This window comes from Phodopus roborovskii, unplaced genomic scaffold, assembly GCF_943737965.1.
Source record: "Phodopus roborovskii unplaced genomic scaffold, PHOROB, whole genome shotgun sequence".
NCBI classification, from domain to species: Eukaryota; Metazoa; Chordata; class Mammalia; order Rodentia; family Cricetidae; genus Phodopus; species Phodopus roborovskii.
Genome location: NW_026126470.1, coordinates 7,486,750 through 7,511,794, shown reverse-complemented (window position 1 = coordinate 7,511,794; position 25,045 = coordinate 7,486,750).

Genomic DNA, 25,045 nt, shown 5'->3' with positions numbered 1-25,045 from the left:
TTAATTTTTTTTCTTATTTTACATATCAATCCCAGTTCCCTCTCCCTCCCTCCCTCTCTCCCATGCCCAGTGACCACTCTCCCATACCATTGTTGATTTTTATTTGACATGTAAGCAATCTCTTACTGTCAGGTACATATGTAGATGTTTTACACCTCATTTATGCTTCATGAGAAAGCTAGAAGCTCACAAGAGAAAAATACACCCCCAGATATTCAAGTTCCTTCCACATTTTCACAGTGCTTTGAATGGACCTCTTCAAATCAAAGCCACATTATGTTACAAACCTTTGCCTAGCAAAGTAACCCCAGTGCCAGCAACGGTGACATCCATTGAGACCATATTAGAAATACAGAGTACAGACTCCCCCATAGGCATGTATTCCTCTGTATTCCTAAAGGATTCATGAGTTACATGTATGTTCAATTCAGATTTCTTTCAAACTGGAAAAAAAAATCAAATGAACCCTGTGAATCTCTCCTCTCTCTGTGGTTTCTTTGTAACACGCATGAAGGCTTTCGGCATTCACTCCTAAGTGTTTCTAAAAGGCATCAGTCTAGGACTATGACTAGGAAGTGAAGGGTGTCACATTTGTCCTCATCCTAATTCAAGTGCTTCAGAATGTCCGAATCTCATCACCATTGCTTCAGCAGCAAAGATAATTGCATCGTTATGTTTTACGTAAAATCAAATGTATTCATCTTTTACTGTGCCTTTATTCATTCAACAAATACTTTCCATGTGCTCACGAGAGCTTCTTCCAAATTTTAGCTACTGTCAGAAGTAACTGAGGGTCTTATTGACCTACAGACTGCTGGATCCCGTTTCTCAAACCTGATGCTGGATGTTTTGACAGGTCCTCAAGACTCGGTGATGCTATTAGTCCACAACTCTGTACTTTTCAGAACTACTGCTCTGAAGATGTTGGACATTACTAGATGCTCAGAATAAGAAAACTGTGGTTATGATATTATCTTTCCTTAGAAACTCAAACACTGATTAGGCAGGTACAATAATTATGCTAAATATTGTAATATAATGAATGGTCAAGAAACAATTACAGTGGCAGAGGAGGTAGCTCAGTCACTGAAGGTATTTGTTTATGTCGACATAAGTTCAACCTCCAGAAACACACACACACACACACACACACACACACACACACACACACACACACCATACAAGTAAAAGGTCAGCCTTGACAGCAAGCACTCCCAGTCCCAAGGAGTTGGAGACAGCTGGATCGTTCCAGCTCACTGGCCAGCTAGTCTAGCTGAATCAGGGAGGCCCAGATCACTGTGAGATCATGTCTCATAAACCAAAAAAGGCATCTTCTGAAGAACAATGGCCCCCACACTTATGTGCACACACACACAAACACACACATGAGAGAGAGAGAGAGAGAGAGAGGTACATGCCCCAAAATAAAATGAACAAAATCAGTATCTGAATAAATCTTGCAGCTATTCACAATGCTGCAAGGTAAGAGGAACAATGTTTTTAGATAAAGATAAAAGTGAGGTTTGAGCAAAAGACAAAGTTATGGTTACAGCAAACTGTGGATCCAATATAGATTCCAAAAATTTTAGGGATGGATTTCTTAGGGTACTATTTGTTATCATGAACTAGATACAAAAATACGCACTAGAGAACACCTGCTGTTCCAAGGAGTTTTCAAAAAGAGAAAATAACTTGCAGACAAATAGTAGACTGAATTTCACTGTAATGAACATTTGTTTTTAAAAATAACATGCTCAGTAACAACAAAGTGAAAATACAACCAGTTATTTGCATTAAAAATATTAATCTGTGTTATTTCTATAGACAAGATGTTCCAGAGATGACATTAGAAACATGGGCTTTGTGAACTCAAAATTTGTTCTTTCATGCCTTCATTTTGTAAATATTGTGAGCAGAAATTCTCTCACAATTAGCATATGCTTTAGTGGGAACATGCTAGATGTTTCTGCAAGTATAGCTTTGGCTCATCACACATCAGTGGAGGCTGATTGTGATCAGGAAAATGTGGTGGCAGATCCTGAGACCTCTTCTCTACCTGCCTTGCCCATCCCCTGTGGTGATCTCAGAACTCCAGTACAATGGCATGCATACTTAGAGAGTCTGCTCCACACATTGCAGGACTCATCTGGATGTAAGTCAGAAGATGAACCCTAATCACAGAAACTGTGTCCTTTAAATTATCCCTTCAGATGTGTGTTTAAACTTACCATAATCCCCTTAATACTTCTGACTGGAGAGAGATGTTTTATGTAAACATGTACAATGTGACTGATAAGAGATGGAGCTAGAAGCAGAAGGGTAGGGGGAGTAGAGGAAGAGAGGGAGGGAAGAAGAAAGGAGGCTGACAGGGCAAACCTGCACAAGCAGGTGCTGTCATGAGAAGTCAGCTGCCTTACCTTAATTTAAAAGGTTCTGACATGAACTTTGCTTCACCGTCCCTCGCACTCAAACTGGGAATTCTAATGCTCTGGTTCGTGTGATCTAATTTTTACAATCATTATTACATTCATCATGAAATGAGAGATTAGGGATGCCACGCACTAATGTAACCGGAAAATTCATTTTAAAGACTTAGAGAGGAAAATATGGTGGTCATATACTAAATAAATAAATTCCTCTCCCTGCAGAGCTGAACTGAAGAGCTCCTTCAGTACTCTGGGAAGTACAAGATAGTCTTGCCCAACTCCAAGCCAAGGGCAGAGTATATGGCAGTGACCAGGGCTGCGAGGTACAACATAAAGCACCCAAGAGAGTGTGTTCTTAGTAAACACAGAGGTGGTTCAACTCTGAATATGCAGTACTGTGCTGAGCTAACTGGGGTTGAACAAATCTCCTTCAGACCCTCCTTAATAAGACACGTGCATTTACATTAAATCCTAAATTACTGCTCCCAATATACAGACAATGCCAGTTTCCCCTGAACATGCAATGAATCTACAAGTAGAGGATTTTTTAAGACATAAAAGCAAAACCATGTGACTGTCATGGGATATCTGAGAAAACAAAAGATCAACTTACCAAGTTAAGAAAACTAAAATAGTCTGATTTCTGCTGCAAAATCTCAGGTCCTAGGGACCCACAGCATTGGATGTCTCTGTAGCAGAGGAGGCAGGAAAGCAAAAATATCAGCAGAATGTGTGTATACATATGTGTACATGTAACAATAATTAAAGAAGAGTCTCATGAATTTGAGATATGGGAGAAGTTGGGGGGAGATGAAGGGCAGACTGAGATGTAAATCACATGGTGCAAAACTCATGTATGAAATTCTCAAAAGAAAAAAAATAAATTATTTGAATTAAAACAGTAAAAGCATTGAAAACTATACGCATAAAAGCAATCACTAAAATCACACTAATTAGCTCTATAATGAAGAACACACACACACACTCACACTCACACAGGTTTAGGCTATAAAAACCAAACTGTGGACCGAGTTTAAAAGGTGAACTCCAGCAAAGAGTGGTAGTGCACACCTTCAGTGTCAGCACTCAGGAGGCAGAGGCAGGAGGATCTTCATGAGTTTGAGGCCTATTTCTTTTATGGAATGAGTTCCAGACTATCCAGGACTACACAGAGACTGTGCTTCAAAAATAAAAGGTGAGCTCCAATGCCAAATTGGTTAGCTTGAAACCATACATACAAATAATATTATATGGACTTAACAGGTTGTATTTAACAACATATATATATATATATATATATATATATATATTTTACAAGTAATATTATCATACAATAGCCAGTGACACCCAATGGAAAAAACTGATTTTCCTCATGGGTGAGTAGGGAGGTGGGGAGGACCTGAAAGGAGTTAGAGTAGGAAAAACCATAATCAAAATATACTGTATTAAAGAAATGTTAATAAAAAATTAAAAATGTATTACCATGAATAAAAATATCATGTCCAGAAAAAAATATTTCAAAATCAAAAATACAGGTAAAACATTGTAACGATAACATATGCTATGTATAAACAGTATGAATATAACTTGGCTATATGCAGCACTAATACTTAAGATGTGTATATTGTATAAATATACTTATAAAGAAGTTCAGTAAAAACACAGTAGGAGGTTGTCAGTGAGAAACTAATCAGTTTTAGAACTTTATCTCTTATTTAGGAATTTTAATATGTTTAATAATTTGTTTATGGTAAATATTTGCCTCAGACAAAAACTTTGACTGCAGAGATAGGGCATATTTTATTAATATTAGTTAAACATATTCATATTCATGTCTGAATCTATTCCAATTAGCTTCTTGACCGTGTTGTGTTAGTATCACTATAAAAATCCATATCAATGACACTTGACTGGAACACGTGTGTTCTGGTTTTAAAGTCCATCTCAATAAGAAAAAGCATTTAATTTTCCATAATAAAAATGGTATAAAATATTAGCTGGTTAATCCACAAAGTAATTGAGCCTGTCCTTTCTCAAAGACATGGGACTTGTTTTGCTTCGAAACATAGTTGAATGGAAGGAAGTACATGGTATGTCTGTATATGAAATACAATGCTTTACAGAAGGAAGCCATAGCACTAAATGTGTATGTATGTTGCCTTAAACATAATTAGCTACTAATTTTCTAAATGTCTTAAAATTCCACTTCATTAAAGTCAGAGATGCTTGTGCAGAATGGATACAGCTCTGGTTTTTTAATTTTTTTTTCTTTTTCTGTTATTGGTTTCAGAATACTTCTCTAATTGCTTTAGTCTTTCAGAACAATTTTATGCAAATAATTTCATGCAACAATAATATTTCTTATTAGAATTAGACAGGCCTGGAATATTACAGTTACATTACCAAGTTAATTTGGGTGAGACCGTGGTTAATTCTTGTGCTTTTTTCCAAATTTATTTTTATTAATATGAATGTGATTGTATGTCTCATGTGTATATTTGTGACTGTATGCCACATGTGTTTGCATGTGATTGTATGCCTCATGTGTTTGTATGTGATTTATGCCACATTTGTTTGCATTCGATTGTATGCCACATGTGTTTGCATGTGACCATATGTCACATGTGTTTGTATGTGATCATATGCCATATGTGTTTGTATGTGATTGTATGTCTCATGTGTTTGCATATGATTGTATGCCTCATGTGTTTGTATGTGGTCATATACCTCATGTGCTTGCATGTGATTTTATACCACATGGTTTGTATGTGATAATATGTCTCATGTGTTTACATATGATTGTATGCCTCATATGTTTGTGTGTGATCATTTACCTCATGTGTTTGCATGTGATTTTATGCCACATGGTTTGTATGTGATCGTATGTCTCATGTGTTTGCATGTGATCATATGTCACATGTGTTTGTATGTGATTATGTACCACATGTGTTTGTGTGCCTGCAGAGGGCAGAAGGTGTCAGATTCCTTTGGGTTACAAACAGTTGTGAGTCTGCTGACTGGGAAGTGAGCTCAGGTCCTATGGAAGAGCAGCAAGTGTTTTTGACTGCTGAGCCATCTCGCCAGCCTCCTCTGACACTTCTTTACAGGCCTTTCTTAGTGGTAATCAAAATCCCTCACACTGGCTTTTTCCCAAAGAGTAATACACAAAAGATACTTTCAAGGAAGAATGTTATCTTTGAAGATTCGCAAAAGTACAAATTATCCCACAGTGAAATACTTCCCTTTTCTAACAGGAAAGGGAGAAAGGAGTCAATGCACAAGGGTAGCCAGTGTATTCAAATAGTTTTAAATTGTATCTCAAAGCAGAAACAGTAACGTGTGATTTATAGTAAATATCACATGTAGCCCTTTGACATAACAATCCCAACAGCATCAGATACTGAGACTTAAAAACTTAACCACTGACATAGCTGTCCAATGAGATTATAAGCAGTAATGCAGGTTGAAATACATCCTTCCAAACTGGAGGAGTTTGCACCTGGAGTAAGAATAGGGCTCCATCAATTCAGGGAGCACATGAAAATGACGTGTTTTCTATTTCAATTGACTATTTGCTATTGTGATAAATGAGATAATGAAGAAAATACAGACCAAAGCCCAACCTAAAGGCTTCTTATAAGATTATATTACTCATAGATAATTCATGCTGTACTTATCATTAAAATCAAAGAATCTAGAGAGATTGCTGTATTAGGCACAGGAAGAAACCCCTAAATACATCCACACTGTGGAGAGAAGAAAAAAGAAAAAAAAAAAAAACTATCCATCTCCCTAGGAAAGGCTGAGCAAAAGTTGTTTGGTTTTTGTTTGCTTATTTGTTTTTTTGTTTTTGTTTTTGTTTTGGTTTTGGTTTTGGTTTTTTTTTTTTTGGGTTTTTTTTTTTTTTTTTTTTTTTTTTTTTTTTGAGACAGAGTTTCTCTGTGAAGCCCTGGCTGTATAGACCAGGCTGGCCTTGAACTCAGAGATCCACCTGTGTCTGCCTCCCAAGTGCTGGGATTACAGGCATGCCATCACCACCTGTACTTGGTAGGTTTTATATCAGTACATAGCATGAGGAGGTTGCTCGAACGCTGGAACAGCCAGTGTTGGAGAGGGAACTATTTTAGACAGGTGAGGTACTGACAGTCTTGTTTAGCAGCATTCATCCAGCCTTTACTGGCTTCTGAGAAATGCTGTGGGTTTCTGTTTCCTGGAAAAGCCAGACTAACTCCCTTGAGGGTCAAGCTGTTACCCCAAAATATTGTCAGCAACACTGCCATTTGGGGGCTGCCTTATGACCTAATAGATCCCTTGGTTTTAATGTTTGCAATTGCCCTATGTCTTCCATGTAAGAACACAATGAGATGTACCATAGAGGAGCTAGGAAGGGTACAGGACCAGTTAGAATTTCCCATTACCTTCATGTTAGATTTCCCAGCATCAAGAAGAAGAAGAAATAAATTTCTGTGTGAGCCACCCAGAGTATATATAGTGCTTTGCTTTGCTGCATCAGCCTAAACTAGAAATTTACTAGGTTGAATAATGTCTCCCCCCCCCTGCCCAAATTTATGTGCACTTAGAACATGCACATGTGACCTTACTTGGAAACAGGGTCATGCAGATGTAATCAAGCCAACATGATGTCACACTTCTTTAATATGAGTCCTAAGTCCATAGCAAATCCTTTTTCATTAAAGGATGTTTAGATATGGAGATAAGAAAGGGGAGAACAGAGAATACAGAGGTATACATTAAAATCATGTATAAGCCAAAAATTAATTTAAATTATAATAAACAAACATTGTCTGCAGCCACCCCGTGCTAGGAGGGAGAAGTAGATGAAATCTCTTCTCAAAGCCTTTAGACAAACCAATTCCACTGACACCTTTTTTCAAGCTTCCACCCTTCTGAAATATGGAAGGCAGTTTTTAGAAAGCCAGTTTATGAGCAGCCCAGGAAACCTATCCAAGTGAGGTAGGTAGCTTTGATGGTGTCACAAAATCTCCTTTCATGTGAGAGTCAGACTTTCTTTACTTATCCTTAGGAGAAAAGCACAACCAACTTCTCTCTTTTCTCTGCATCTTGTTTTATTTGTTTGTTTGTTTGTTTGTTTTTTGAAACATGGTTTCTCTGTATTGTTTTGGAGCCTGTCCTGGAACTAGCTGGCCTTGAACTCACAGAGATTCTGCTGTCTCTGCCTTCCAAGTGCTGGGATTAAAGGGATGTGCCCCCAACGCCCAGCTCTCCACACTTTTTTGTTATGTTTGCTTATTCACAAACAAACAAAACAGATAATGTGATGGTGTTGACATACATAAAATCCATCAAAGTATCTATTGGATCATATTCTCCTATATTCTCCTTAACACTTCTTCAAAGTATTTTTCAAATGAAGTTTCCTTACTTTCCTGATAAATTATTTATGTAGCTAATGTAAGCAGACTTAGAATCTGTAATTGCCTGTTTCAAACTTACAATTGTTCTGCATCAAAAAAAGAAAAGCCCCACAGAATAAGCAAAAATAAAAAAGATGCTTTGTTTTCACATCATAGTAAAAGAGGAAGACTTGCAGCCAGATTCCTCCTAGCCACACTTCCCTAAACTAACCAAGATGTTAAAGACCGAACTGAGAACAAATAGAAGCTACCTGTACATCTCCCTGAAAAAGTAAACAGGCATCCACAATGCTTTGTAACTGTTCTTTGAGGCTGGCATTGGGTGTTACGATGTCCATTAAGGTTGGTATACACACTCAGAACTGGGTAAAAGTCTATGGCATCAGAAAATGCATCCATCTGACTGATGTTGATATCCACTTCATACAAAGAAACAAGAGATATTATAGTAATCATTATTAGACATGCATAAAGGTGATTTACAGGCATGTGTATATGCCTTCAATTCATAAAGCTGATAATAGTGTGTTGCTTTCTTTTTAAATAAAGTTGTTTCAGAAAGGCTTTACATTCACCCACATTAACTATTACCACAAAGGTAGCTAATAAAAGATGTCTAAGCAGCTGCCTTACTGTAATGTCTTCCAGACCTCCTAGACAATTTTCTTTCTATAGTTAGTTCACAGAGGGGGAAACGCTATTAACTTCTAAAGAAATAGCTGGGTATGGTGGTATACACATTTAATAGCAGCCAAGTTTTCTTCAGGTCAGACTGGTCTACACAGTGAGTTTCAGAGCAGTCAAGGCTATGCAGTAAGCCTGGGATGAGCTCAGTCCAGGGCCACTTGCTTACCAAATGCAAGGCCCTGGATATGATCCCTAGCACTGCCAAAAATAATTATTTTCAATATACATAAAATGGGAACTAATCCATTGCCACTATTTACTAGAAGTCAAACAGCTTTATAAGATTTATATTCTTATTAAATTCTAGTCACAAGATTTCCAAGCAATGAATATGATGTTCATCTCATTCTATTTTGAAAGAGAATAAGAATATTAAACATTAGTATACTACTTTACATTTCATGTGGAAAATATATTCTAATTCCCAAACCCAAATTAATAAAGAAAACAGAGGTAATAGCTTATATTTAGGATCTGTTTAAGCTTGAGAATTTCTTTTTTCTTTATTTTTTAATATTTTTATTTAAATTAAAACAATATTATTTTATATACCAATCCCAGTACCTCCCTTCCATCCTCCCACTTTCCTGGGCCAAGGCAAGCCCGCAGAGCATCTTCCAGATAACGCCAGCACCTGCATCAGCTCATGGGACTTTACCATTGCAACCTGCCTTCTCCCTCCTCAAGGAACAGGTGCTTGAAGTTTTCAGGATGGCAGCTCACCAGATGCTTCTCCGCACACACCTCTTGTTGAGTATGAGCCCACCAACCCCTGACTCCCCTCTTCCCCACAGCATATCAGGAAGAAGGAGCCAGACATGAACCAGCGTCTGTATACCCAAAGAGCCTGGGGTGTTATGGTGGAAGCTTCATCCAAGCTTAAGAATTTAAAAAGAAGTAATCATCACTGTGGTTGGTCAGTTAGCTTGTTTTATGAAAAATAATCTTTTTAGCCTCTGTGTGGGTGTGTGTGTCCTCTCTCTCTCCTCTCTCTCTCTCTCTCTCTCTCTCTCTCTCTCTCTCTCTCTCTCTCTCCTCTCCTCTCCTGCTTCTGGAGGCCGTCTTACTTTTTAAAGGATCACAACTTGAGAATAGTCTGTATAGTTCATGGGTCCCTGAGACAATTTTTAACTTCCATGATTTTTTTTTAGAAGATTCGGGAAACAGAAAAACCTTTATAAAGATCACTATCCTTACAAAGCAGAAGGACAGAAGGATTCTGAGTAAAAATCAGTGAAGGGAAGATATGCTTAGAGGTCAAGCTTGAGCATCCATGAATCCTGTTGATGAAGTTCTACAGTCTGCACTTAGTGTTCCTGTGGTGAGAGGTACCAACCAATGATAGTTATCTGAGAATGCATGTGAGGGATGGTTTATTGGGAGTTGATTGAGTAGGCAATGTTGACTGTCCACATGGAAGCCCTTAGTACACATCTTCTGTAAAGGCCAAATGGATGACACGATCCAGGACTTCTGCATAAGTCACATTCCAGCACAGACTGTCAAGAGTGGCGTAGGCACTACACATGCCTCATCCAGACAAGGTGCCTCATAGGTGTAGTGACTGTTTCCCAGGAATGAGACACATGAGACCTTTAATATGTAAGATGTGAAAAACCCAGACTTGCTAAGTGAAATTACTGGATTTAAAATCATTGATAAAATATTTGTATTAGGACAACCAATTTCTAATTTAACAATAAATTTCACAGAGAGAACTACAAACTACTATACTATAAACAATTTTACCTTGGAGAAAAAAAATGGATATTTTGTGGGAGGGGAAATGTCAGCTCAATTAAAAACAAGGAAATGGCAAAGGATGGGTTTGGTTCCCCACATGGATGTTAGGTGGCTTATGTCTACCTCTAACTCTAGCTTCCAGGGACTTGACACACTCTGCTGGCATCTTCACTCACATATGGCATGCGCACACACACACACACACACACACACACACACACACACTTTAAAAAAAGAAGAAAGATGCACTGATGGGAGATTTCATTCTGTAAATATGTTTCTCATACTGATTTTATGAATAAAGCACCGTTGGCCAATAGGAAAGCAAGATAGGCGAGACTAGGAGATGAGGAGGAAAGAAAAAGTAGTAAGTAAGGAGTCAGCATGGAGAGACCGGGGAGACCTGATGCCTACCCCACTCCCCGGTAGGTGAAACCACATGGAAATACATAAAAATGGGTTAATACTTAAGACAGAGCTAGCCGATAAGAAACTAGCACCTGACCAACAGCATAATATCAAATACAGAGTCTCTGTATGTTAATTGGGACTGGTGCAGCAACGGTACAAGACCGGTGGCCAGAGGAAAAACCTTACTTCTTACAATGCACTTAAAAAGGCATAAAGATAATTTCCTTTCTCTTCATTAATCTTAGTCACATACTGGCCATCCTCCAGAACTAAAATGAAACAACTTCATCAGAAGATGTCTTGAACCATTAGATGTAGGTAGCCATTGCTCTAAGGCATTGCCCATTATTAATAGCCTCAACTTAAACTTCTTTTATTTAATTTCTCAGAAAGACTTTAGTTTTTGGTTCCAAAAAGGAAATCAACAAGTCTAAGCCAACTGGAGTCTCAGGACTAATATGATTCCCATTTATTTTTTATGTCAAGTGTGGACATGTGTGTTCATGTTTATGTGTTTATCATGCTTTCTCTTAGCATGTTTTGTTTTTTAAATTCTGGTTCGTTCTTATTTTCCAGTATGTTCTCCAAAGAGAAAATGAAAGAAGCCATTGTTGTAATTTAAGCAGCATTTCTGAGAAAGATGCCATGCAACAGCATTCAAACAGAGTGGAATATTTTTTGGGGGGGATCATAAAAAATGGGAAAGGTGAGTGGGGAGACTGGCTTCCAGGGACAAGAGCAGCAGGAGGAAAGAGGGAGGGAAGGAGAGAGGGAGGGGAGGGGAAAAGAGAAGGAGGGAGGGAGGGGGAAGGGAAAGAAGAGGGAGAGACAGAGAGAGAGAGAGAGAATGGAAAATGGAAGGTAAGCAGAACCCTTTTAAAAGAGAACATGGTAAATGTGCACAGGTGGTGCTCTTGTGGCTGCAGCTGTGGGCATATCCTGTAAGAACCTCCAAGGATAGGCCAGTATGGATGCTAGAATACTAACGGTGTGAAGTTGGATGAGTGGGCAGGTGGGGATGATGAGAAGAAATGAGGGAGATGAACTATAATCCGAAACCTTGTATGAGAAAAGTATTTTCAGTTTAAAAGTAGAGAGGAAACAGTGGGCAGAAAGCATGTTCTTTATGATAACAAAAAAAAAAAGTGACTTTGTATTTTAAAGAAGTAGCAAGAAGCGGTCTGTTTCTCAATCCCGTTTCTGTAGTACTCTCCCCGTGATATTCTTAAGACTCTTACACAACCATAGTCAAAAAAAACAATGACTTAGCTGGCTGTAATTACAAAATATTTAAGGCATATTTATGCAAACTGTTTATACTAAAAACACCAGTTAGTGCACAGATTTCCTGGGTAATTTGCTGATAATAAAGTCCTTTCTTTTTTATATATTTTTTTTTATTTTTGTTTTACATACCGATCCCAGTTCCCTCACCCTCCTTCCCTCTTTCCCTCCCTCCTACCCTCTCATGCCCCCGACCACCCTCCCCACTCCACATGTAGGGTGATATCCTCCAGGAGGGGTCATCTATATCTGTTAAGTCATTTGGAAGAGGGACAAGGACTTCTCTCCTGTCTCTAGGCTAAGGGAGTATCCCTCCATGGGGAATGTGCCCCAAAGTCCTTTTGTGCACCAGGAATACATCCAGGTACATCAGAGGTCCCTTAGACTGATCAGGCCTTCTAGCTGAGACCCATGTTCAGGGGCTCCGAGTCAGTCCCATTCTGGCTTCCCAGCTATCAGTCTGGGGACCCATAAGCTCCTCCTTGTTCAGGTAAGCTGTCTCTATGTGTTTCTGCAGCCTGATCTTGTCCTTCTCTGTTCGCCTCAGTGTATAGTTGTGGGTGTTTGCTTCTGTTTCCATAGCTACTAGATGAGGGCTCCATGATGGTGGATAAGTTAGTCGTCGATCTCATTATCAGGGAAGGGCATTTATGGTAGCCTTTCTACTGTTGCTCAAATTGTTAGTTGGGGTCAGTCTTGTAGGTCTCTGGACATTTCTCTAGAGTCAGTTTTTTCTTCAAACCTTTAATGGCTCCCTCTTTTATGGTATCTCTCTCTCTCTCTCTCTCTCTCTCTCTCTCTCTCTCTCTCTCTCTCTCTCTCTCTCTCGCCTTGCATGCATTGGCACAGGAGATGACTTCCTGATGAACAACAACAGCATAAGCACTAAGATCAACAATTAATAAATGGAACTTCATGAAACAAAATCTTTTATAAGGCAAAGGACACTGTCAATAGTACAAAAAAGTAACCTATGGAATGGGAAAAAGTCTTTATCAACTCTACATTTGACATAGGGGTAATATCCAAAATATATAAAGAACTCAAGAAACTAGACCCCGACAAACTAAATAATCCAATTAAAAATGGGGTACAGATCTAGGTAAAGAATTACCAACAGAGTAATCAAAAATGACCAAGAAACACTTAAAGAAGTGTCCAACATCCCCTTCCATCAGGGAAATTAAACAAAACAAGCTTAAGATTGCATGTTATACCTGTCAGAATGGCTAAGATTAAAACACACACACACACACACACACACACACACAATGGACAGCTCATGCTGATGAGGATGGGGAGGATGGGGAACACTCCTCCATTGCTAGTGTGAGTGCAATATTGTGGTTTCTCAGAAAACTGGAAATTGATCTTCCTCAAGACCCAGCTATACCACTGATGGGTATATACCTAAAGGATGCTCCATACTATCTTAAGGACAGTTGCTCAACTATATCCATAGTAGCTGTATTCATAATAGCCAGAATCTGGAAGCAACCTAAATGTCCCGCAGTGGAAGAATGGATAAAGAAAATATGGTATATTTGCACAATGAATGTTTGATAGATGTCCCTGGAAGGCCTGCTCTTTTCTGAGGGGAAGCAGAGGGTGGTGGATCTGGGGGAGAGAGGAAAAAAGGGAGAGACTGGGGGAGGGGGAAGAGAAGAAAGGGAGGAGTGGAGGGAGGGAGGAGAGGGAGGGGAAACTGTGGTTAGGATATAATATACGAAAGAAGAATAAAAATGTTTAATAAATAAAGTTGACTACTTTCAAATTCAAGACATTACTCAAAACAATCAAAGAAGTAAGATTGTAAACCAATGACCTAATACAAGTGTAAGTACAGAAGCATGCATACCCACTCATGTGCACGCTCATGAATATGGATATACATACGTGCAAGCAGAGAAAGAAGCATGAGTTCACACTCACTGGGACATCAAATCTCTTTGCACCATCAAAGGTATCAGGTAAACACGCATGAGATTCCAAACTAACAGCCACAAACAGATTCTCAACACATTCTTGGGTTCCATTTACACTGGGAACAGCACAATGTCCCACTTGAAATTCTGTCTTTGTTGTTTGCACAGACAGATGAACTCAGACTGCTTAGAGTCAGGCCCAGGCAAGTGGAGACTGAGTCTCAAAATCCGTATGGCCCTTTGAGTTATAAGCTTTTATGAGTGATGTGCTTAATTAAGGAAATCACTATCAATGGCATGTAAATCCTCTAAAGAGGAATTTGACACCTCTTTCTCCTGACATGAAACATTTGATACCCATCAATCACCTTAACTGGATTTCTTGAAATTGTATGTATTCCCAAGGTAGGAGTAATATGTCTCTCTGATCTAACATCTCTGATTTGAGAAGGGTCAACCCAGAATCTACCTTTAATACGACAGGGTACACACAGGCTTCTGTTGGCAAAGGAAAATGTCACTTTCCAAATGGTAGCTGTCCATGAGAAAGCAGCAACTGAACCTATAGGGATACTTCATCCATGATTCTGTTGTCCAAGCAAAAGCTGCCTGCTCAGGGAGTCTTCACATTGGTGAGATTTCTCAAAATACCTGAGCCAGGATTGCTAATGCCCCTGCTAAATTAAAAGTTGATTGTGTACACAAGGCTGCTGCAAATGCCAGACCATCTGTGCCAAATTCAAGAAATTGGTTGGTTCCACTCAGTGAGAAGATCTTGTGGGACCTTGTCACATCTTCACTGACACTCTAGTAGTTTCCAGTGACCTAGAGATCTATTCAGTTACTTGGAAATCTAAGGACGGTCACAGTTCTTAAAAATCTGTCTGTGTGGCCATGAAATGTGAAAATGAATCCAGGCTGTACATTAAAGTATCTGATCTATTTGTATCAATGACCGTGTCTGTTGAGACAAATTAGACCCACATTATTGATCAAGCTTGGACTATCCAGAATGTCACATCACTGCACAGATTCATATTTCATCCACCATCAGCAACAGGGCACAAAGGTTTCAAGCGCCTGGAACTAAAAATGGTTTATCAGTTTTTCTCCCCACCAGAAGGTTCTGATGACTACTTGATGGTCACTCTACTGCAGGTCATAGTAAAAGTCTCTATCTTTCACATAATACTTCCCAATAATTCTTCCCCATGCCTATCTTTGTAATGCTCTGTGGGCAAATGAATATCCCCTGGGTGGCGGCATTTATAAATCAGATAGGTCAGTCAGATTGCCTGTAGATAATCTGACTGTCTTAGTTAGGGTTTCTATTGCTGCAAGGAAATACCATGACCAAAAATCAAGTTGGGGAGGAAAGAGTTTATTTGGCTCACACTTCAGCATTGTTGTTTATCACTGCAGGAAGTCAGGACAGGAACTCAAACAGAGCAGGAACATGAAGGCAGGAGCTGATGCACAGACCATGGAGAGGTGCTCCTCACAGGCTTGCTTCCCCTGGCTTGCTCAGCCTTCTTTCTTACAGAACCTAGGACCACCAGGCCAGGGATAGTACCAGGACCCTCTCCACATTGGTCACTAATTGTGATAATGCCTGCCGCTGGATCTCAGGAAGGCATTTCCTCCTTTCTATCTGATGACTCCCTCCAGCTGTGTCAAACTGACACCGCCCGAAACAAGGGTTGGGTTAGGCACAGATGATCAGCATGAACTTTGAATTACTACAGACAGCAAGGAGACCTTGGAAGGTGGTATCAACTTGCCTGATGCAGATCTCACATGGGGTGGGGGAGGACTCTGACAATTGTAGACACTTTGTTTCCAAGGATACTCTGACACTAACCAAGCACAGTTCTATGTCATCCTTTGTGTTACTCTTTTCTGAAAATATAGTGGCTGGTAATGTAGGGGCAGTTAGGAGAGACCTACAAGTGTTTGAGAAAGCTCAACTTGTAATTGGTGTATTCTGTCATTGTTAACTCTGGAAGTCTCAAATGATGGTCCTAGTTGCATAGAGGAGCTTCTGCAAGAAGTAACTGACTCTCCATCATACCGGGAATGGAGTCATTTAGTTGAAAAAGGAGCATGCAGATTTATAAAATTAAACTACTATGGGTAGTTTATTATGCACATCTCATATCCCACGAACACAGTTTTTTTTTTTTTTTTTTTTAGACTGTGTTATGTCACTGGTATAGGTTTGGCAATCACAGTGAGTCTGTCCACAAGTCACTTTAGAATTAAATGACACCGAGAAGATCGGAATGTGCTTTAGCTTCTCAGATTTTCAGTCTATGAAGAGGTGAATGCTATTACTGAAGTTGATACTTTATTTTAATGTCTTACAAAGTCTTGAGACATGGTTAAAAACAAAGAAATAAATGAATGGTTCTTTCCGTTGCTTCATGTCGATTTTTTTTTATGCATATAGAGTATTTTTTATTTAATTTTATATAACAAAGTCCAATTAAATGAAAACAAACATTTATACACAATATTTGGGAATTTGGGCGTCGTTCTTTCCAAACTACTTCCTGCTGGTAAGGGGCGCTGTCTTGGGGGATTCGAAGAAGATTCAGATATCCTAGCTGTAGTCTGTAGGGCTGTTTTGTCCAGCTGTTTGGAATGTAGGATCAGCTTGTACTCTGTTTCAGGCGGTCTGGTGTGATCAAACCACATTAGTCTGGAAGGAATCCACATCTTTTCATTTTCTGTGGAAACAAAAATAGAAATACTTTTCCCCAGTAACTTGTTCTTCAACTTAAATTTTGGAGTCAAAGCGTTTTTTTTTTTTTTATTTTTATTTTACATGTCGATCCCAGTTCCCTCTCCCTCCCTCCCTCCCTCCCCCCAAGCCCTCCCTTCCTCCTTCCCTCCCTTTTGCCCTCTCTACCCTCTCCCATGCACTCTAAACACCCTCCCCTCCCAACCCCCCACCACAATACAATATGTAGGGGAATGCCATCCAGTTGGGGTCATGTAGATCTGACAGGTCCTGTGAAGTAGGGACTAGGGCTTCTCTCCTATCTCTAGAATAAGGCAGTTATCCCTCCATGGGGGATATGTTTGCAAAGTCCTTTTGTGCACCAGGGATACATCCTGGCTCCACTGTCTGAGGTCTCTTAGACTGCTCAGACCTTCTGGCTGAGACCCATATTCAGGGGGGTCCGAGTCAGACCCCTGTTGGCTTCCCAGCTATCAGTCTAGTGGCCCTTAGCTCCTCCTTGTTCAGGTAAGCTGTCTCTATGTACTTCTACCGCATGGTCTTGTCCTCTCCATCTGCTTCTGGGTTCTAGTTTGACTCAGTGTTTATGTATGGGTGTTTGCTCCTGTTTTCAACAGGCATTAGTTGAGGACCCCATGGAGAAGTTAGTTGTTGATCTCACTCTCCGGGAAGGGCATTTATGATAGCCTTTCCACGGAAGCTGAGATTGTTAGTTGGGAGCAGTCTTGTAGTTCCCTCGACCTTTCTTTGTGTTCAACTTTATCTTCAAACCAATATTGGCTCCCTCTTTTATGTTCTCTCTCTCTGTCTCTGTCTCTCTCTCTCTTTCCTATTTTCCATTCCTAACCAGGCTCAATCCTCCTGGTCGCACATGCCTTCTTCTCCTCCCTCTCATTTTCTCCTACTTCTCTCTCCATTAGCTGTCCTCCCCCACTATACCTGAGGTCTGGGGGACTTGTCCCTTCCCAGTTCTGTGAGGGACTTTATATGAATCTCTTAGAATACAACTTGTATCCTAGTTCCTCTGGTGATGTGAATTATAGGCTGGTGATCATTTGATCTAGGTCTAAAATCCATATATGAGTGAGTACATACTGTGTTCCTCTTTTTGTGACTGGGTTACCTCATTCAGGATGGTTTCTTCAAGTGCCATCCACTTGCCTGCGAATTTCAAGATACCATTATTTTTTTCTGCAGAGTAGTATTCCATTGTGTAGATGTGCCACATCTTCATTAACCGTTCTTCAATTGAAGGGCATCTAGGTTGCTTCCAGGTTCTTGCTATTACAAATAGTGCTGCTATGAACATAGTTGAACAGATGTCTTTGTTGCATTGATGTGAATCCTTTGGGTATATGCCTAAGAGGGGGATTGCCGGGTCCTGTGGTAAACTAATTCCCATTTTCCTGAGGAACCGCCATACTGATCTCCAAAGTGGCTGTATGAGTTTGCACTCCCACCAGCAGTGGAGGAGTGTTCCACTTTCTCCACATCCTCTCCAACATAAGTCATCACTGGTGTTTCTAATTTTAGCCATTCTGGCAGGGGTAAGATGGTATCTCAAAGTTGTTTTGATTTGCATTTCCCTGATAGCTAAGGATGTGGAGCATTTTCTTAAGTGTCTTTCAGCCTTTTTGATTTCCTCCATTGAGAATTCTTTCTTCAGTTCTGTACCCCATTTTTTAATAGGGTTATTTGGTGTTTTGTTGACTAGTTTCTTGAGTTCTTTGTATATTTTGGAGATCAGCCCTTTGTCGGATATAGGATTAGTGAAAATCTTTTCCCAGTCAGTGGGCTGCCGTTTGGTCTTGTCAACTGTGTCCTTTGCCTTACAGAAGCTTCTAAGTTTGAAGAGGTCCCATTTATTAATTGTTTCTTTCAGTGTCTGTGCCCCTGGAGTTATGTTCAAGAAGCGGTCTCCTATACCAATTTGTTCAAGGGTACCTCCTACTTTCTCTTCTAAGAGGTTCAATGTGGCTGGATTGGTGTTGAGGTCTTTGATCCATTTGGACTTGAGTTTTGTGCATGGCGACAGACATGGGTCTATCTGCAGTCTTCTACACACCCTCATCCAATTGTGCCAGCACCATTTGTTGAAGATGCTGTCTTTGCCCCATTGTATAATTTTAGCTGTTTTGTCGAAAATCAGGTGTTCATAGGTGCGTGGATTAATATCAGGATTTTCAATTCGATTCCATTGGTCTACCTGTCTATTTTTATGCCAATACCAGGCTGTTTTCAGAACTATAGCTCTGTAGTAGAGCTTAAAGTCAGGAATGGTGATGCCTCCTGATGTTCTTTTATTGTATAGGGTTGTTTTGGCTATCCTGGGTCTTTTGTTTTTCCATATAAAGTTGATTATTATCCTTTCAAGGTAGGTGAAGAATTGTGGTGGGATTTTAATGGGGATTGCATTGAATCTGTAGATTGCTTTTGGTAAGATTGCCATTTTTACTATGTTTATCCTACCTATCCAAGAGCATGGGAGGTCTTTCCATTTTCTGGTATCTTCTTTAATTTCTTTCTTTAGAGTCACAAAGTTCTTATTATATAGATCTTTTACTTGTTTGGTAAGCGTTACACCAAGATACTTTATGTTGCTTGTGGCTATTGTAAAGGGTGATGTTTCTCTGATTTCTTTCTCTGCCTCTTTGTCGTCTGAAAAAAATAGGGCTACTGATTTTTTTGAGTTTATCTTGTATCCTGCTAGTTTGCTGAAGGTGTTTATCAGCTGTAGGAGTTCCCTGGTAGAGTTTATTGGGTCGCTTATGTAAACTATCATATCATCTGCAAATAGAGACAGTTTGACTTCTTCCTTTCCAATTTGGATGCCCTTGATCTCCTTTTGTTGTCTTATAGCATTAGCTAGAACTTCTAGTACGATATTGAAGAGATATGGAGAGAGAGGACAGCCTTGTCTTGTTCCTGATTTTAGAGGAATTGGCTTAAGTTTCTCTCCATTCAGTTTGATGTTGGCAGTTGGTTTGCTGTATATTGCTCTTATTATGTTTAGGTATGTTCCTGTTATCCCTGACCTCTCTAATACCTTTATCATGAAAGGGTGTTGAATTTTATCGAAGGCTTTTTCTGCATCTAGGGAGATAATCATATGGTTTTTCTTTTTCAGTTTGTTTATATGGTGGATCACGTTGATAGATTTTCGTATGTTAAACCATCCCTGCAATCCAGGTATGAAGCCTACTTGATCATGGTGGATGATTTCTCTGATGTATTTTTGAATTCGGTTTGCCATTATTTTATTGAGTATTTTTGCATCGATGTTCATCAGGGATATTGGTCTGTAGTTTTCTTTCTTAGTTGTGTCTTTGTGAGGTTTGGGTACCAAAGTTATTGTGGCCTCATAAAAAGAGATTGGCAATAAACCTTCTGTTTCTATCTTGTGGAACAGTTTGAGGAGTAATGGTATTAGTTCTTCCTTGAATGTCTGGTAGAATTCTGCACTGAATCCATCTGGCCCTGGACTTTTTTTCGTTGGAAGGCTTTCGATGACTGCTTCTATTTCATTTCGGGTTATAGGTCTATTTAAGTTGTTTGTCTGTTCTTGATTTAATTTTGGTAAGTGATAGTTATCCAGAAACTTGTCCATTTCCTTTGAATTTTCAATTTTTGTGGAATACAGATTTTCGAAGTATGACCTGAAAATTGTCTGGATTTCCTCTGTGTCTGTTGTTATGTTCCCCATTTCGTTTCTGATTTTGTTAATTTGCATGTTCTGTCTCTGCTTTTTCGTTAATTTGGATAAAGGTTTATCAATCTTGTTGATTTTCTCAAAAAACCAACTCTTTGTTGCATTGATTTTTTGTATTGTTTTCCTGGTTTCTATTTTGTTGATTTCAGCCCTCAAGTTGATTATTTCCTGGCGTCTGCTCCTGCGGGGTGAATTCGCTTCTCTCTGTTCTAAGGTTTTCAGTTGCGCTGTTAATTCATTTATGTGACTATCCTCTGTTTTCTTCATATGGGCACTTAGTGCAATGAACTTCCCTCGTAGCACTGCTTTCAAGGTGTCCCATAAGTTCGGGTATGTTGTATCCTCATTCTCGTTGAATATTAGAAAGTCTTTAATTTCTTTCTTTATTTCTTCTTTGACCCAGGAGTGGTGCAATTGCACATTGTTAAGTTTCCATGAGTTTGCAGGTTTTCTGCTATTTGTATTGTTGTTGAATTCCAATTTTAAAGCATGGTGGTCCGATAAGATACAGGGGACTATTTCTATTCTCTTGTATCTGTTGAGGTTTGTTATGTCTCCTAGTATGTGGTCGATTTTAGAGAAGGTTCCATGTGGAGCAGAGAAGAAGGTATATTCTTTTGTCTTTGGATGGAATGTTCTATAGATGTCTGTTAGCCCCAGTTGAGACATAACTTCTGTTAATTCTTTTGTTTCTTTGTTGAGTTTCTGATTTGTGGTCCTGTCTAGTGTTGAGAGTGGTGTATTGAAGTCTCCCACTATAAGTGTGTGAGGTTTTATATGAGCTTTGAGTTTTAGTAGTGTTTCTTTTACGAATGTGGGTGGCTTTGTATTAGGGGCATAGATGTTCAGAATTGAGACTTTGTGTTGATGGATTTCTCCTGAGATGAATATGAAATGACCGTCTTCATCTCTTTTGACTAGTTTTGGTTTGAAGTCTAGCTTGTTAGATATTAGGATAGCTACGCCTGCTTGCTTCTTATTTCCATTTGATTGGAAAATCTTTTCCCAACCCTTTACCCTGAGGTAATGTCTATCTTTGGAGCTAAGATGTGTTTCTTGTATGCAGCAGAAGGATGGATTCTGTCTTCGTATCCATTCTGTTAATCTGTGTCTTTTTATAGGTGAGTTAAGACCATTAATGTTGAGGGTGAGTAAGGACCATTGATTGTTGATGGTTGTTTGATTTAGGTTTGTTGTTGGCAGTGGTATTGTGAATATATTTGTTCTGCTTCACCCTAGGTTTCTGGTGTAGTTGGATTATCTGTTGCCTACATTTTTGTGGGCGTAGTTACCTTCCTTGGGTTGGAATTTTCCTTCCAATACTTTCTGTAGGGCTGGATTTGTAGATACATATTGGGAAAATCTGGTTTTGTCATTGAATATCTTGTTCTCTCCATCTATATTGACTGAGAGTTTTGCTGGATATAGTAGCCTAGGCTGGCATCCGTGTTCTCTTAATACTTTTAGAACATCTATCCAGGACCTTCTGGCCTTGAGGGTTTCCATGGAGAAGCCAGGTGTAATTTTGATAGGTCTACCTTTATATGTTACCTGTCCTTTTTCCTTCGCTGCTCTTAATATTTTTTCTTTATTCTGTATGCTAGGTGTTTTGATTATTATATGTCGAGGGGTCTTTTTTCTTTGGTCCAGCCTATTTGGGGTTCGGTATGCTTCTTGTACTTTCATGGGCATGTCCTTCTTCAGATTTCATGTCGATTTTTGTAAAGGGTTATTTGTTTATTCGTGTGCCTGTGGTGTGTATATGGGAGAGGTGTTCCTGTCCAGGGACCAGAAGATGTCAGTGTCCTCCTCTGCCATTCTTTTTCTGTTGTTTTAAGAAAAAGAATTTCCGTAAATCAAGCACTTGCATTTTCTTGGCTGGACAGGGATCCAGCAAGGCCCAGTAATCCTCCTTTCTCTGTTCACCTCAAAGCTGGGGTTATAGACCCATGTAGCTGTTTATGGGGACTGCAGTTAAGTTTGGTTTGCATACACACTAGGACACCATTGGAGAAAGTAATTTTCATTTGAGAGTCGTTGCTAATTAGAGATAACTTCGTGGTTGGGGAATAGGAGCTCATGTCTACTTCCCCATCCAAGTTGTAGCTGTTCAGACCATATTCATGCTGTGACAGTCTCTGTGAGTTCATACATGTGTGTATCAGTCCTGTCGTGTCTGGAAGACAGTTTCCTTGGTATCATCTATGCTCCCCCCTGCCCACTGAATCCCACAGTCTTTCCACCTCGTTTTCCACAGAGTGCCCTGAGCCCTAAGGGGAGGCATTTGAGGATTTGGATCACTAGTTATTTGAGACTATAAACATTTCTCTTTTAGAGAGAGAGAAAAAAATGAAAATCTCTTCTTTGCTATGTGAATCTAACACTCTAAAAATAAACTGAACTATGGAATCTACAAACCTAGAAAAATATACAAATGTACAAAAGCCAAGGTTCCATCATTCTTTATCAGAGCATACTTAAACACATCACTTAAATTTCTATATCTTAAAAAAAAATAATGGAAACCTGAACTAACCATAAAGCTGCTATCAATTTCTAAAGGAATCAATGTATTTATGAATACTACATAATGCTATAACAACGTCTTTTAAAAGCACAAGGGGTATTATTGTGAGGATTTAGAAATCCCATATTTTTAACAGATTCTTTATTTGTGTGTGCCTATGTGCATGTGTGTGCATGTGATGTCAGAAGCCAACACTGTTCTCCCCTCCCACATCAGTCCCTGGGAATGAACTCCTCAGGTCATCAAGTCCCTTTATCATTTGAACCATATCAACGAACCTACCAATGACTTCCTCTAGAAATGCTTCATCCACAGTCTTGTTTCCTTAAGACATATTGTGAATATGAGTTGTTTTCCCCCCGTAGGTCAGGTCCCACAGCCACACCAGCCCCAAATAACACACAGAGACTCTGTATTTGATATAATGCTGTTGGACAGTTACTAGTGTTTCTTATCGGCTCTCTATCTTAATTATTAACCCATTTCTATTGATCTAAGTATTTCCACGTGGTCTCATCTTACCAGAGAGAGGGACTGACATTCTGCTCTCTCAAGTCTCTACATGCTGACTCCTCCCTACTACTTCCTGGAATCCTCCTTGTCTTCTAGTCCTGTCTATCATTCTTTCCTATTGGCCAACAGTGCTTTATCCATTAACCAATAAGAGAAACATATTTACAGAATGACATCTACCATCAGAATACTTTTAATGTTTACTCACAAATCAAGATTAACACTGAGATCATTAAATATCCTAATGCTTTATAACACTGGTTGAACTCATGTGACAATTAATTTTGTCAACATGGTATAATTAAGAAATGACTAAAGTATTAGTGAAGCACACTCTCAGTCTATCTGTGGGGACTTTTACAGATAGGAATAACTGAAAGGTAACACTTGCCCTGAATGTTGGTGGCACTATATAATGGATTACATCCTAGGCAGAAGGAAAGGAGAAACTAGAGAAAGCTAGGTGACTGCTGAAATTTATCACCCTCTGCTTCCTGACTTCCCAATGTAAGCCAGCAGCCTCTGTGCAGGTGGCCACAGTCCCGCATTGCCTGTGCTGTTATGCTGCACTGTAGCCTCAAACATGAGCAGGATAAACCTTTCATCTCTTGGATTGCTTTTTGCCAGCTATTTGACCACAGCAGCTAAAGGAGTAACTACTGCAATAGCCTATTTTGAGTTTTAGCGCCTCAGAAAGGTATCAACATCCTTTCAAATCTAAAAAGAAAAAAGAAAAAATACAAATTCTTGTTTTGTTTTGTTTTTTCAAAACAAGCTTGAACCAAGCATGGTGGCTCCTACCTAGCATAGTAGCAATCAAGAAGCAAAAAGAAGTGTCATAAGGAATTTTAAAGCCAGCACTGGGAATGGTGTCAAATCCTGTCTTGAAAAAATAAACAAACAAAAATTTGGAAAAATAGCTGCTCAAAATTTATCTCAATCATTATTAGATATTATTACATGGTCTGATTAAAGTGATGGCTCAGTGGTTAAGAGCAATGGATGCTCTTAGAAAGAGCAGAGTTTCATTACACAGTCCCCACACAGCAGCCAGTCCCCAAAGGATCAACTTCTTCTGGCCACCACAGGCACCAGACACACACAGAGATCATAGATGCACGTGTAGGCAAAAACACTCATACACCACTGCTACGTGATCTAACAAGCTTTGGCCAGGAGAGTTTACTGAATCTGCTACTGCAGTTGTACAGATCATTGTTGGCCCATCCTCCTAAGCAGACACGCAAAAAACAGTGTGTTCATGGATGAAGTGTATTCTGCCAGCTATTATGAAATTAAGGTCTACAGTCTCCATTGCACCCTTGGGTAAAAATGATAGGAAATAATAGATATTGTATGTTACTTCACTTAAGCTTGTTGGTTCATTGTTTAATTATTATTCAGAGGCCTTCAAAGAAGGATAATCAACTTTCCTAAAACAAGAATTCTGTTCATCAGAGTCATGGCATTTGAGAAAACGTGACAAAATATCTACCTACCATTGGCGTGGCTTTCTCTTTTTTCACCTTTCCATTTGTGTGGGACCCAGCCCATTGGTAATGCCTCAAGCATTTCAAAATGACCTAAACCCTTCCTTAATTTCTACTCGAATGGCATATGTGGTAGATTGAATAAAATTAGCCCGATAGGCCTGTAGTGAGTGGCACTATTAGGAAGTGTA